This window comes from Esox lucius, chromosome 2, assembly GCF_011004845.1.
Source record: "Esox lucius isolate fEsoLuc1 chromosome 2, fEsoLuc1.pri, whole genome shotgun sequence".
NCBI lineage: Eukaryota > Metazoa > Chordata > Actinopteri > Esociformes > Esocidae > Esox > Esox lucius.
The window spans coordinates 38413751-38430080 of record NC_047570.1 but is presented as its reverse complement, the minus strand read 5'-3'; positions in this window follow the sequence as shown (position 1 = coordinate 38430080).

Here is a 16330-nt window from a genome sequence, read left to right as displayed (position 1 = left end):
GTCTTTAAGTCTCTTGGCTTTGAAGTGGCTGATTTTCTGTCTGTGTCAGGCAGTTGAGGAAGGAAATCCTCCTGATCTTCACATCACAGCATGTCGATTACGGTCAGGGTGTGACCGTGTGTGTATGTGTGTGTGTGGCCGTGTGTGTGTGTGTGTGTGTGTGACCGTGTGTGTGTGTGTGTGTGTGTGTGTGTGAGACCGTGTGTGTGTGACCATGAGTGTGTGTGTGGGCTGCGTCGCTCGTAGGAAGATCATGGCACCTGATAGTTAGTTTTAAAGAATTGTGGACATTTCTTTGAGAAAATTGACTTCTTGTGACCAATGCTTTTCTGGTTTAGAGGAAGTTCAGTAACATCACAATGTCGCGGTGACACGGGTCGTGTGGTTCTGCCTGTCACCACCTCCACTATGAAATGAGCAAACACTGATTATCTCAGTACACATTTAACATCTATACACACAACACATTCTCATAGACTGCTTGCATATCAACTGAATTTGCCTGTTTTAGGGAAGCTTAACTAAAACAGTTTACCAAGCAGGCATTCAAATCATACTGGATTAGTTTTCTTCTAAAGCTGCTTCTAATAAAAACATTTTTTTTTAAGAAACACTTGAAAAATAATCACATCTCATTTTAAAATGGACTGTAAATTTCAAGGACAGATCACTTTGGCATTATTTCAGAATGTAAAATGTAGCCTGATACGTTGAGGCGACTGCAGAGCTGCACATTTATTTTGTTCCTTATGTAACATATGGCTGCTGGTTGGATGTGGAAATGTGATGTTGAAACTGATGAACAGACTGCTTTACCACCAATAGACAGCATACCTTTAGAATAAATTGGATATCTGACCAATTCCTCATGATCTATTTATTGCAACAGACAATGTCAGCCACAATATGTATTGCGGTTGACATTAAAGCAATATACTCCAAATTTAACTGAAACATTTTGTTCAATATATTTTAAATGTTTTGCAGCGGGGCAATGAGTCAATGTGCGATCTGTTTTCAAATGCTAATATTTTGCCCGTTTCACCCATATTTTTTGGTTTTGCACATAACAATTTGAAGACAAAATATACTTGCAAAATGTAGCAGAACCACACTTCGCTTACTACCACCTAACATGCTGGTTTTAAACATTAAATCGTGCTCTTATGGATTGTGAAACCAAGCCAGATGAACTGAAAGTACAGCTGTTTGCAGATGCAACACTTTCCATTATTATTGCCGTCCAATTGGCGTCATCATCTGAAGAAATGTAAACATGGAAACTGAAAACCCAAAGCGACGACTTGATTAAGATCAATGCATCACTCTCTTCAAATGGTACATTTGAATTTTTTCTCTATTTCACCTTCATATTAAATGGCAAGTTTACTCATTTACTTGTGGCCTTATTCTTCTTTACGTTCGTGTAGGTGATCGGCCAAACGTTTGTTTCTCCGTGTGATGTTTTGTAGCCAACTTTCCCCTGCATTGTCATTGTCTACAAAGTAATATGAAAAATATGTAAGTATTTTAAAAATGCTTCAACTAAAAAAGCATCCAAATTCTCAATATTTTCACATTTATTTTGAAAAAACATTCCACTGTCCCATGAATCCACTTGTTTTTAATGAGGTAAACAGCATCATGGATCAAACATGGATTCAGTGGACAAATGTAAACAGAGTATTGACAAATTATCCAGAATAACAATGCTGTTTGTCAGGCACTCCTATCTTCATTGTCAAGTCCCCATTGAGATGGAAGCACACAGAAGAGGTTCAAATTGGCAGATCAGAGGCCATATCCCCGTTGAGGCGGGATATCCCATAAGTGGCACAAGAGCCTGGGTTAAGATGTACCGTTAGAGCTGTTCCTGAAGGTAGGGATGGGCTGTTCCCCATGCTGCTCTGTAGGCAAGCACCATGGTCTTGTGGTGGATGCCAGCCGCAACCTGTGGAAGCAAGTCATTGCCTTGATACTTCCAGACAATAGAAGAATGTAGTGGAGGCTGTGGACTTAACCCAGAGAAAGAGCAGCTCTGTGTTGTTGAGGTTTTGCTTTAGGTGGTCGGCTGACATCCAAGCAGAGAGGCAGGTCCCCTGAGTGTCAGAGGGAGAATCAATAGAGTCCTCCTAGCAGTAACCATTTGAGAATATGCCTAAGCCCAGGAAGGGTTTTTTGTTACCTGTCTACATACAGTGCCCTCCATAATTATTGAGAGAATTATTATTTTTTACTGCAAGTTTGGATTTTAAATCAAAGAATTGTTCTTTCGAAGTGAATATTGTCAGGTGTTATTGGAGGGTATTTGTGAACATAATTGTTTCACCATTTAGAAATGACAACACTATACATTAGTCAGGCATGTTCCTTTGTGCGGTCGACAGACCTGTCAGTGTCTGCTGCTGATTCTCGGCTTTGCGTCTGCGAGTTGGAGTCTGCTATTGGCATCTCGAAATGAGTACCAATGAGGTGTCAATAAAATCATGGAAGCCATTATGAGGCTGAAAATAAAAAAACCTGAACGCCGGATGACCGATAAATGCTCACCATAGAGGAAAAAAACCTGACAGATCAGGAACACTCCAGTAGGTAGGCGTGGATGCGTCAGCTGCTACCACACAGAGAAGGCTTCACCCATCGAACAACCGAGCTGCACTGGTAGGTGCAAAAACACTGTTTAGCCTCAAAACAGGATGGACTAGAAAAGCACCTAAATCAGGCTGCAGCTGCAGAATGAATTCTGAAGTGTAGAGGAACATGTCCAGTAGCATGTAGTTTGGTGCGTAGGTGTAAAGATGAACGGTAAGGCATTAGATTGACAAACCACACTCTGTCCGGCACGCTACCAGACTCTGTGGACTGTACTCGGCCTTGTCTTAGGTGGTTAGTGGTCTGTTGTCGTCCCCTTGTTTTCTGGTGCTTGGTGAGTGGAGCTACACTACTTGGCCAAAAACATATTCAACTATTTCAACTAGACATATTGTTGACAGGTGAATTAAGTTAAGCACACTGCAATGCAAACGACACAGACAAACATTGGCAGTGGAATGGCATGTACTGAACAGCTCAGAGACTTTTAAAGTGGCACCACATGTGAAGTCACCTTTCCCACAAGTCAGTTTCTGAAATATCTGTGATGCTAGAGTATCCCCAGTCATCACAATAAGTGCTATTATTGTGAAGTGGAAACTTCTAGGAGCAATAACAGCTCCGCTGCCGAGTGGTGGATGCAATGGATGACTGAAGTTCCCTGAACGGCGTCGTCGAGACGCTGAACCATGTGGAGCGTAAGAAATCCAAATTCCCAACTGCCTCTGGAAGCAACATCACCATCAGAACTGTCCATTGGACTCCGGAGTAATGGATTCTCAGTCCCTGTACTGTTTTAGCATTAAAATGTCCTCGATGAACAAAGCAAACTTAACCCCATCCCCAAAGTCCTCCTTCATGTGCGGGTGATAAATTATTTCATCAGTTTCCTGCTGTCGCTCTGCACCCGTTCTGATCTCAATTTATCCACACTGTGGGACCACTCAAGTCAGCCCTGAGGCCTTAGATTTTTATTTTAACTTTATTTTAGCAGGGATGACAGACTGAGTCCTGGATCTGTTGTGGGCGGTGTCCTGTTAGGTACACAAACAAAATAATAATAAACATTTCAAAACAGAGACTTACAATTCAACAAAAACAATCACAGACAACATATTGATCCTTCTCCATTAGATTTTTAACATCGACATGGGACCCCAGAGTGTTTAAGTTTGTTCTGGAGTTTGTTCCATGAATAAGGAGTGAAGTGATTGAAAGCAGTGGTATGCAACTCTGTGGAGACAACTAGAGTCTTTAATGTAAACCACGTCTGTGATCTGGTTTTGAAATGTGTTGGTCTGGTGGAAATTAAAGAATATGCAAATGGAAGTGCTTTGTAAATAAACAAGAGCGCATGTTGCTCTCACCTCACAGATATAGGCCCAACCCACATGTTGATTTAGACTACAGTGATGCGTTCTTTAACTATCACCCATTATAACCCTAACCTTCACAGATAGAGGCCCAACCCACATGTTGATATCGAATACAGTGATGAGTTCTGTAACTGTCACTGGTCAAAAACCTCAGTGCACCATGGGAAATAGCATCCAGGGGTTTTAGTGTGTTTGCTGAAGCATGCAGATAGATATCACCATAATCTAAAATGGTCATAAAAGTAGCCTGAACAATTAGTCTTCTATTAACAGAGGTCAGACAAGCCCTGTCTCTATAGAAGAACCCTACATGTTTTTTAAAAGAAAGCCTATCATCTAGTATTTATATCCAGAGATTGTTCGATATCATCCAATCTGGTATGTACACATGTTTAAACTGAGAGATTTGACCTAGAAGAAACATTCTTTGCATTTAAAACAAGTTTAAACTGTATATTAGATCTCTTTAGAATTAAAAAATCAGTCAATTATTGAAGCCCAAGAAACCCCTTTTGAGTGACTCTAAGGGCTCAGACTTGACACCTTCGACCATGACAGCCTGAGTTCTGTCTTTAAGATGATTATAAAACCACTAGCAGGCATCAGTGCCAAGTCCTATAGATGACAGCTTACTCAGAAGGATAGCATGGGCTACAGTGTTGAAGGCTTTTGACTAGTCCACGAACAACAGCACAGCACAAGGCATTAGCAAAATAATATACAACAAGCGTGGTGGCCATTGTGGTACTGTGTTTAGGTCTAAAACCAGACTGATGTAAAGAATACTATTAACAGAAAAAAAAAGACTAAAGACTCAAGGTTCTTTGCCCGACAAGGGAGTCTAGAGATGATTAAGTCACTACTGCCCTTATGTAATGTGTGGAAGATTAATTAATTATGTTTGAATAAATTCCATATTAATGCTGCATGAATACACTGATCAGCCATAACATTATGACCACCTGCCTAATATTGTGTAGGTCCCTCTTTTGCCGCCAAAACAGTCCTGACCTGTCGAGGCATGGACTCCACTAGACCTCTGAAGGTGTGCTGTGGTATCTGGCACCAAGACGTTAGCAGCAAATCCTTTTGGATTGAGATCTTGGGAATTTGGAGGCCAAGTCAACACTTTGAACTCGTTGTTGTGTTACTCAAACCATTCCTGAACCATTTTTGCTTTGTGACAGGGCGCATTATCCGGCTGAAAGAGGCCAGTGACATCAGGGAATATCGTTGCCATGAAAGGGTGCACATGGTCTGCAACAATGCTTAGGTAGGTGGTACGTGTCAAAATAACATCCACACGAATGTCAGGACCCAAGGTTTCCCAGCAGAACACTGCCCAAAGCGTCACACTGCCTCTGCCGGCCTGCCTTCTTCCCATAGTGCATCCTGGTGTCATGTGTTCTCCAGGAAAGTGACACACACACACCCGGCCATCCATGTGATGTAAAAGAAAACATGATTCATCAGACCAGGCCACTGTCTTCCATTACTCTGTGGTCCAGTTCAGATACTCACATGTCCACTGTAGGCGCTTTCGGCCGTGGACGGGGTCAGCATGGACACCCTGACTGGTCTGTGACTACGCAGCCCCACACGCAACAAACTGTGATGCACTGTGTGTTCTGACATTTTTCTATCAGTACCAGCATTAACTTTTATTGGATCGGACCACACGGGCCAGCCTTCACTCCCCACGTCCATCAGTGAGCCTTGACCGCCCATGACCCTGTCGCTGGTTCACCGCTTTTCCTTCCTTGGACCACTTTTGTTAGGTACTGACCATTGCAGACCAGGAACACCCCACAAGGGCTGCAGTTTTGGAGATGTTCTGACCCAGTCATCTAGCCATCACAATTTGGCCCTTGTCAATTTGACCATTTTTCCAGCTTCTAACACATCAACTTTGAGGACAGAATGTTCACTTGCTGCCTAATATATCCCACCCACTAACAGGTGCCATGATGTGAAATTATCAGTGTTATTCACTTCACCTGTCAGTGGTCATAATGTTATGGCTGATCAGTTTATAATCTATATTGCATAAATTAGAGTTTATTAAATGTGTGTTAAATATGTAGGTTTGTATATAGGTAATACATACTGGATACCTTGCCTAGGAGTTAGGGAAACATGCGGTTAGGACATAATGGGGACTCGCCAGCTATACCTTGTACTCCATTTGGCCTCAGGCCCATATATGGTTGTTCTTTAGTTTGTCTTCTATGATCCTATGACTTGCAGCATTAAGATGAGAACCAGATGTTAGAAGAATATATGAGGGACCCTCAAAGTGTGTGTCTTTGTCATACCTAAGAACGTGCTCATGAGTGTGCTTTGTCTGTGTATCACCTACAAGCTTGTAATAAACTATTAGAATTAAAGTGTTGGTTTCCTGGGGTACTTCTATTTGAGAAATTAGAATAAAGTGGACTAATTGGTCAGCGTGTGCAAATGAGTGCAAATGAGTGCAAATCCCTGCATGTCTGAAGAAGCCACATTTTATTTATGGGTATGCTTACTTTTTTTTTTATTAATAAAACGCGCTCTGGTACTGTACTCCCTACCTGCCTCTTAGTCGCTGCTGAGTTTAGAGTCAAAAAAATAAATGAAGGTCCCATTAACTGCAGGGGGAATTGTGTGCCACTGCATCTCATTGATTTTATCGACCCATTTTGTAACTAAGGACGTTGTTTGAGAACAAACAACATGATTGTTGTTAAATAAATTATAAAACACTATAAGCATGGAATGAACAAAGTAACATGCATTTAATTACCCTAAATACAGCATATTTGTCTGGGGGATTCAACCAGTGTTTTCTGTAAAGGAGTGACGTGGGTAATAAATGACAATATCGAAAAAGAGAAGCACCACGTACCAATGTGTTTGTAGGTCTAGACCTCATACTCAAGTTTCATTCAGGGCAATGATGTTTGTAAGGCTGGCCAGAAGACTGACTAAACAGTTCGCATTAGGTCATTTGTTGTGTTATGGAGATCTTATAAGACATGTTGGATGTCAAATGAAGCTGTGTTGTAGAATGGTCAGTGTCTGACCATGGCTTCAGTGAGGGGACAGTTCTATACAGGATGGTGTCTTTGGTGTGCAGGATAATTAATTCATTACTGGCAGCAAGTGCTATGTCATTATAAACAGAGAATAGGGTCGGCCCAAGAACATACTGCTTCATTTTAGAAACTAAGTCAGTCATTTCTACCTCCAGACATTAGTGAGTCTGCCTCCCTTTATGAAAAAGAATTACCGTCAGTAAGGGGCGTCTTACGAAACCGAAACACCCCCCCCCCCCCCCCCCATCACAACCAAGAACCCTCCTGGATAATAATGACAGATACTCTCTCGTCACAACTGTGTCCTCACGTAAACAGAGTGGTATATGCTAATGCTACAATATTCCCAGTGAAGCGGCGGAGGGGTGGATTTGACCGCATGCTTTTGGCTCCAGTGGGTCAATAAAAGGGAGGAGCTGGAGGGGGAAGGGACACCGTCAGAGTTAATCCATACCTCAATTAGAAAACACATCCTGCAGTGCTATGATGTGACATGGACGAGGAATCTACACTAACATCTGCCACGGAACTACTCCAGCTACATCACCAACATTAATCTTCCATTCTTTCTACATTTGCTTTTTCCTCAGAACAGGTTTTGCTCCTTCGTCTTCGGGGCTCTTTGTCACTGTCCAGCAGGTTGTTTTCCACCGACAGGCTGTGTCCCAGACACCACATTCGTTTTCACCTGGCCCCAAAGGGCTCTGTTGAATGGTTGGGCACTTCAGAGTGAACACGTTGTCATTTGGGAAACGGTTACATGCTCCGGTAACCAGGTAGGCGTCAGGATGCTGACTGCTAATTCAGGGTGGTTGAGTCAGCACTTCTCATCAAGTGATGCTCTCGATTAGAGCGTCTTCATGAATTGCAGAATGTGAAGGCCTCTGTGGTGTAGGGTAACACATTATGACTGATGTTCGCTGCTGCATGTATGCACGTTTAGAGATTAGTATGCCTCTTTGACTCAGCGATTTCCTCCTAACATCTCAGACGGGGCTATTTCAATAGTGCACACATCAACCCAGCCTGGGTGTGAATGCACGCCCAGCCGTCTGAACGCTCAATACAAATACTGTGAAGTGAAATACCACTAAAGTCATTTTTCAGGGTTCCTGTGAGTCACTTTTTGTTAAACACACTAATGAGAAACATAGACAATTTACTTTGTCATGCAGTAAATATACTTTTTCTTTAGGGTGACATGTTTTGGTTGCTTGCTTTTTTTCTGTTCAATTTAATTTATATACTTTTGTTGCATGTGTAATTCTATTCTATCCAATAAACATTTTCTTTTTACAAAACTAGACACACACACAAACAACTGCATGAGTTTCAACCTCAGATGAAAACCACATGAGTGCATCAGTCAGACAAACTGTTCATCTTATTACAGTCTTAGAAAATTAAACACATAGAAAAGGAGTTTGGGCTTTCACCATAGGACACCCCAAAGCAAAACATCAGGCAACTCTAATTTGGCCAACTTGACACCATCATTATATGATAGAATACATTCCATTTAGGTGGTATTAGATCAGTCCTGGAGGTGATGGGTCCTCAGTATTTTGGTCTCCCTTCAAACTCAAACTACAATAAGAATATTTAAGTTGTCCACTCTTCTTTTAAAAATAAAAAACATTTCTGTTTCAAGTGGAATCTTTTCCAACAGGGTTTCCCTACATGGGGAAACCAGTAGCCCCTTTTGGAACAGTTTTTCTAAGACTGAATTTTATTCCAGGATTCTTGGCATGTTTGTAATGTGACGCCAGAATGCATTTCATTACAGTAAAGGCAGAATACTGCTGGTAAGTGCTCTTTTGCAGGTCTGCTGTTGTGGCTGGTAAGTTTCTGGTAAGTTGCTGGTATGTTGCTGATAAGTGCTCCATCTGGGTCACGTTTGAGGTTAGAGTGGAGATGAATAGCTTAGGTTCTGCTTTTATAATTTGGTTTACCTCATTTTCTAAAGTAAAAATGAATTACACATGCAACAGAAGTATATAAATTAAATTGAACTATCGAGTTGAAACACCAATTCCTTATTCCAGTGACACAGTTTCAACCACTGTATCTAAATGTGAGTGTAGAGAAAATAGTTAAACCACATCAGATCTGATTCAGAAGGTATTTACCGTCCCAACAGATCTGATTCAGAAGGTATTTACCGTCCCAACAGATCTGATTCAGAAGGTATTTACCGTCCCAACAGATCTGATTCAGAAGGTATTTATCGTCCCAACAGATCTGATTCAGAAGGTATTTATCGTCCCAACAGATCTGATTCAGAAGGTATTTATCGTCCCAACAGATCTGATTCAGAAGGTATTTATCGTCCCAACAGATCTGATTCAGAAGGTATTTATCGTCCCAACAGATCTGATTCAGAAGGTATTTATCGTCCCAACAGATCTGATTCAGAAGGTATTTATCGTCCCAACAGATCTGATTCAGAAGGTATTTCTGGTCCAATTAGATCACATTCAGAAGTTGTTTATTGTCTAATTGCTGCCCTACAATTGTCCCAAAGTGCATAGCTATTTTTGAAAACATATCTGCTTATGTATTTTCTTATGTAAAATGTGAAATATATATGAGTCCCTTTAAAACCTTATATTAGTCACTATCTGTGTGTTATAGATGTAAGAAATCATCTGTACCACACTGGACCATCATACCCATATGAGCTTGTTGGACGTCCCATTCCAAAACCATGGGAATTAAAATGGAGTCGTCATCGTCGTCCCCTGCTTTGCAGCTATAACAGCCACCCCTCTTCTGGGAAGGCTTTCCTCAACATTTTGGAGTGTCTCTGTGGGAATGTGTGCCCATGTAGCCAAAAGAGCAGGTACAAATGTTGGTTGAGAAGGCCGGACTTGCAGTTACTGTTCCAAAAGGTGTTCATCACAAAGGTGTTCGGTGGGGTTGAGGTCAGGGCTCTGAGCGGGCCAGTCAAATTCCTTCACACCAGCCTTGCCGAAGCATGTCTTTATGGACCCCACTTGGTGCACAGGGGAACAGTCATGCTGGAAAAGGAAAAGGCCTTCCCCAAACTGTTGCCACAAAGTTGGATGCACCCAATTGTCTAAAATGTCTTTGTATCCTGTAGCATTAAGATGACCCTCCACTGGAACTAAGAGGCCTAGTCCAGGACATTATAACAACAAACATTATACATTCCGGTAGGTAGCGCTCTCCTGGCATTCACCACTCACAGATTTCTCCATCAGACTGCCAGATAGTAAAGCATGATTCATCACTCCAGACAACACGTTTCCACTGCCACAGAGTCCAGTGGCGGTGTGTTTTACACCACTCCAGCCGATGCTTGGCAATGCGCATGTTGACATGAGGCTTGCGTACAGCTGCTCAGCCATGGAAATCCATTTCATGAAGCTCCCGATTCACAGTTCTTGAGCTGATGGTGTTTCCAGGGGCCGTTTGTGGTCAGTGATGCAACAGAGGATAGGCTGTGTAACTGATTTACCAGTTTCAGCCCTCAGCGGCCCCGCTGTGAGTCTGCGTGGTCTACCACTATGTTGCAGGCTGTTGTTGCCTGTAGACACTTCTAGTCACTGAGCTCTTCAGTACAACCTTTTGTACTGCCAGTGTTTGTCTATATGTCATCTGTTAGCAATGGGTGTGACTGAAACACAGGGACGTAACTAGAAAACTATGGATTTGGGGGCTAAGCCTTGTTTTTGGGGGTCTGGGCATACTCCCCAAAACATATTTTCATCATGTATTTTTAGAGTAACAATGGGTGTAAAATCCAAATAAGGTTAGTTTTGGTCAAGGTTGGTTAAAAGTATACCTGTCTCATAGATTGTGTTAGACACTGATCAAATATGACTTAAATTCTATCTAAATAAAGAAATTAATGTCCACTCTGTCTTTATCCATCCAATACCAACAAAATATATATATATATGTAATATGTAGCCAAAATATTTTTGTCAACTATAGTTTATAGTAAATGAACATATACATACAGTATATTCTGTATTCTGAGATTTCTCTGAATCAATCTGAATTATTTCAAAAACAGATTTAGTCATTGGCCCATTCATCTCGGAATAAAGGCATAAAAATGTATCGTAATTCAAAAAAACATTTAACAACCGGATCTCCATTCCTCTGAACAGAATATGTTGCAACACGTTAACTTCAAACCCAAACAAACATGAATGTGTGAAACACGCAGTTTTGCAACTTCCTGATGATTATAGTGACATACAAATGTTAGCTAGCATGTCATTAATGGGAAATTAGTATATTCAGTAGTTGGTTAGTGACATAGATAAAAAAATACAACCCCTATTATCGGCAATCGTCTCCAATTATTGGCCACCTTACTATTCTGTTGAATTACATTATAATTGTATTACAAATGACAGATCTCAGTCTTCTCTGGTGTCTGAATGAAAGTTATAGCTAGACTGATATTGATGTTACATGGCGTCTGGTCTGTCGCACCGGTACTATTACATTTTGAACTTGAGAGGATTTACTCCTCCGACCACTAGAAATGTTAGCTACTATTTACAGAAGACAGCTGGCTTCAGATGAGCGAGTTACATTCAAAGCATCAAACTCAACCGAACGTGCTGCCAAATGAACACGATTCATTTCTATACAATTTGTAAGAAGTTTAGATGTGATGGAAAGGTTGACGAAAAAAAGAAATCACAGAGAAAATATCTTGACTGATATATTGATTTATTGGGGGGGGGGGGGGGGGGGGGGGTCATTATTATTTTAGAAATAGCTGTTGCTGTTGCCAGAAGGATATGCTGTCACTCCATTTTGCAACGCCATGCCATTCCGTGTGGATGGTGCTTAATTGGAGCCAATTTCCTCCTACAACTGGACAATGACCCAAAACACAGCTCCAAACTATGCAAATATTTAGGGAAGAAGCAGTCAGCTGGTATTCTGTCTATAATGGAGTGGCCAGAGCAGTCACCAGATCTCAACCCTGTTGGAGCAGTTTGACCGTATGGTATTTAAAAAGTGCCCATCAAGCCAATTCAAATTGTGGGAGAAGCATCGGGTGAAAAGTCTTCAAAATTACCTCAACAAATCTAAAACTAGAATGCCAAAGATCTGCAGGGCTGTAATTGCTGGAAATGGAGAATTCAATTATTTGAAGGACACAATTATTATTTCAATTAAAAATCATTATAAAATCCTAGTCAATGGCTATATTTCCTATTCATTTCACCATTTTTCCCATTAAAACAAATTTCAAGTTACCATAAATTGTGAACGGTAGGTGTATGTAAATGTTGTTTATTATGGTAGTTATGAATGACAGCTGCTAGAAGTATCTGGGAGTTACTCAATGACAGTGTCTAGGAGTTACAGATGACATTGTGTGGGAGTTACAGATGACTGTGTCTGGGAGTTACAGATGACAATGTGTGGGAGTTACAGATGACTGTGTCTGGGAGTTACAGATGACAATGTGTGGGAGTTACGAATGACAGTGTGTGGGGGTCAAAATGATGGAATCAGCTTACCCAGAGATCCTGCCCATTTTCCACAAAACTTCAAGAAACCTTTTTTAAATACAGTGCCTTTGGTATGTATTCAGACCTAGATATACAGCTCTGGAAAAAATGAAGAGACCACTGCACCTTTTCCTTTCCTTTCCAAAAAAGTTGAAAAGGAAGGTTTTGAATGAGGAACAGAAGGGTTACAATTAAGAGACCACTGCAAATTGAACGATTCTGTTATACTTAATTTATATACTTTTAGAAATGTGTGCCAATTAATTGGAAGATTATCCACACTGATTTTCAGGTTTCCCCACAGAAGCTGAATAGGATTTAAGTCCAGGCTTTGGCTGGATCCCACTTGACTGGATCCCACTTGGCTGGTCCCAAAGCCCCTCCGGTATTGATTCTGCTCGGTCGAAGTTGTGCCGAAAGATACATCTTTGCCCTAGTCTGAAGTCCTGGGCACTTCAGGGATGCTATAGGCATAAAGGCTGGATTTATCGTCATTGTTTGGCATAAAGGCTGGATTTATCATCATTGTTTGGCATATAGGCTGGATTTATCGTCATTGTTTGGCATAAAGGCTGGATTTATCATCATTGTTTGGCATATAGGCTGGATTTATCGTCATTGTTTGGCATAAAGGCTGGATTTATCATCATTGTTTGGCATAAAGGCTGGATTTATCATCATTGTTTGGCATATAGGCTGGATTTATCGTCATTGTTTGGCATATAGGCTGGATTTATCGTCATTGTTTGGCATAAAGTCTGGATTTATCGTCATTGTTTGGCATAAAGGCTGGATTTATCGTCATTGTTTGGCATATTTTCTGGATTTATCGTCATTGTTTGGCATAAAGGCTGGATTTATCATCATTGTTTGGTATAAAGGCTGGATTTATCATCATTGTTTGGCATAAAGGCTGGATTTATCATCATTGTTTGGCATAAAGGCTGGATTTATCGTCATTGTTTGGCATAAAGGCTGGATTTATCGTCATTGTTTGGCATAAAGGCTGGATTTATCGTCATTGTTTGGCATAAAGGCTGGATTTATCGTCATAGTTTGGCATAAAGTCTGGATTTATCGTCATTGTTTGGCATAAAGGCTGGATTTATCATCATTATTTGGCATAAAGGCTGGATTTATCGTCATTATTTGGCATAAAGGCTGGATTTATCGTCATTATTTGGTATGAAAGCAGGACACAGTCACAGAGGTTCAAGGGTAAACATGCTGTAATACACAGATTCATCAAAAACAAAAGGCGCGAAATGACAGGAACAAGCAACAGGAACAGGCAACAGGAACAGGTGACAGGAACAGGCGACAGGAACAGCAACAATAATTAACAAGAAACACAGGGGCAGGAGGAAGTTCAATAGGGACATAACGAGGGAGCGAACAGGACACAGGTGAAAACAATACTATAGAGGACAAGCTACATTTGAAAGCAAGGAGACACCGCTCACGAACAAAAGCAAAAATGAAACCGATCAAAACACAGAACCTAACCTTTATGAATTGTTGCAGAGATTGTCCTTCTGAAAGGTTACTGGTTACTGGTTATCTATGAACTGTACAGATACCCTAAAGCTCTGTTGGAGTGGCCATTAAGTCTTAGTCACCTCCCTGGGCCATTTTTGCTGGTTACTTATTTATTCCAGACATCCCGCTTTAGGAAGCCTTGGTGGCTTCAAACTTCTTTCATTTCACAATGATGGAACCCACTGTGCTCCTGGGAACTTTTGGGCATATAGAATACATTCATTACTCCGCAGATCTATGACTCAACAAACGTCTCTTAGTCAGTCGCTGGTCTACTGACAGTTCATTGGACATCATGGCTTGGGCTTTTGTTCTGACATGCATCGTCAAGTGTGAGACTTTATATAGACTGGTGTGTGCCTTTCTAAATCAAGTGGAATCAATTGAATATGACACAAGTGGGCTTCAATCAAGTTCTTCCGACATCTCCAGGATGATCAAATGACACAGGATGCATCTGAGCTGAATTGGAGTGTCATAGAAAAGGGTCTGAATACTTATGTACATGAGATACTTAAAAGAATTTCGGATAAGCACTTTGTTTGCTTGAAAGTATCTAAAACCCTACAGGGATGGTCATTATTCTTGTAGAAAATATTTTTATTAACTCCCGTATAAACCACAATTTATAATAAATACATTACAAATAAAGCAATCAAACAAAAACATTATATATTTTCATTGTATATTTAACAAAAGTTGTTAATTTTTTAAAAAGTAAAAAAAAAGTTTTCATGTGTGCAAAAATATGTGAACTCCATTCCATAGATTGTGGCACCTCCATTAGTAGCGAACAACGTGTTCTATAGCTACAGATCAGTCACTGACATCTTTTTTGAGGGATTTTTGCCCACTCCTCTTAACAGAACCCAATTAAGTGAGGTTTAGAGCTGTCGGGCATGTACTGCCTTTCTCTTGAGCCATTCTTTGGTAGATGTGCTTGAATGCTTTGGGTTGTTGTCTTTTTGGAAGACAACTTTTTTTGCAGAGCTTTAGCTCCTTAACTGATGGTCTGACGTTCTGTTCCAGAATCTCCTGGTTTAGCTCAGAATTCATGGTTCCCTTTATGTGCAGTCAACCAGGTCCAGAGAAGGAAAAGCAGCCGTAGAGGTTATCCTTTCCACCACGTTGGACTGGGATAAGGATGTGATTAGGATGGGATAAAGGATGGGATTAGGATGGGATTAGGATGGGATAAGGATGGGATTAGGATGGGATTAGGATGGGATAAGGATGGGATTAGGATGGGATAAGGATGGGATTAGGATGGGATAAAGGATGGGATAAGGATGGGATTAGAATGGGATTAGGATGGGATTAGGATGGGATAAGGATGGGATTAGGATGGGATAAGGATGGGATTAGGATGGGATTAGGATGGGATAAGGATGGGATAAGGATGGGATTAGGATGGGATAAGGATGGGATTAGGATGGGATAAGGATGGGATTAGGATGGGATAAGGATGGGATTAGGATGGGATTAGGATGGGATAAGGATGGGATTAGGATGGGATAAGGATGGGATTAGGATGGGATAAGGATGGGATTAGGATGGGATAAGGATGGGATAAGGATGGGATAAGGATGGGATAAGGATCTCTTGGTGGTAGGCAGTGTTGGGTCTTTGCCAAACGTAGCAGTTTTGATTGGGACAAAATATGTCAATTTTGGACTCATCTGTCCAGAGAAAGAAACCATTACATTTGTCCAGGTGCTCTCAGGTGAAGTTAAGATGGGCAGTTTCGTTCTTTTTTGAAACCATCAAAAAACCATCAACCATCCCAGAATGCCTTTCATTTAAGTATTTCTACTAACAGCCTGATTTTCTCTAAACCATGGAACTGGTAACTATAAACTAATGTCCGATTAAAAAAGACTGTTTCTGAATATAAGAATATTTAATGGTGAACCCTTAACAAATCTATGATTGCATAAGGGGTACGCAGACTTTCGGGAAGCATTGTATTTTCTTGTGTAAGTTTTTCTCCCTCTCTGAAAACACGAGGGAGGCCCAGAGGCTGGAGTGGAGGGGGTGAGGGAGGAGGTGCTCGAGGCAGGTTCATCCTCCTCTCTGTAAAAACGAGGGAGTCCGAGAGGCTGGAGTTGAGGGGGTGAGGCAGGAGGTGCTGGAGGCACAGTGACGGAAACACACAAGCAGAAAGCCAGAGAAGAGCGCCAAATAAAACATTTGCAATTGACACTTTGACTCGGATCCAGTGGAATCTTAAAACAAGCGAAAT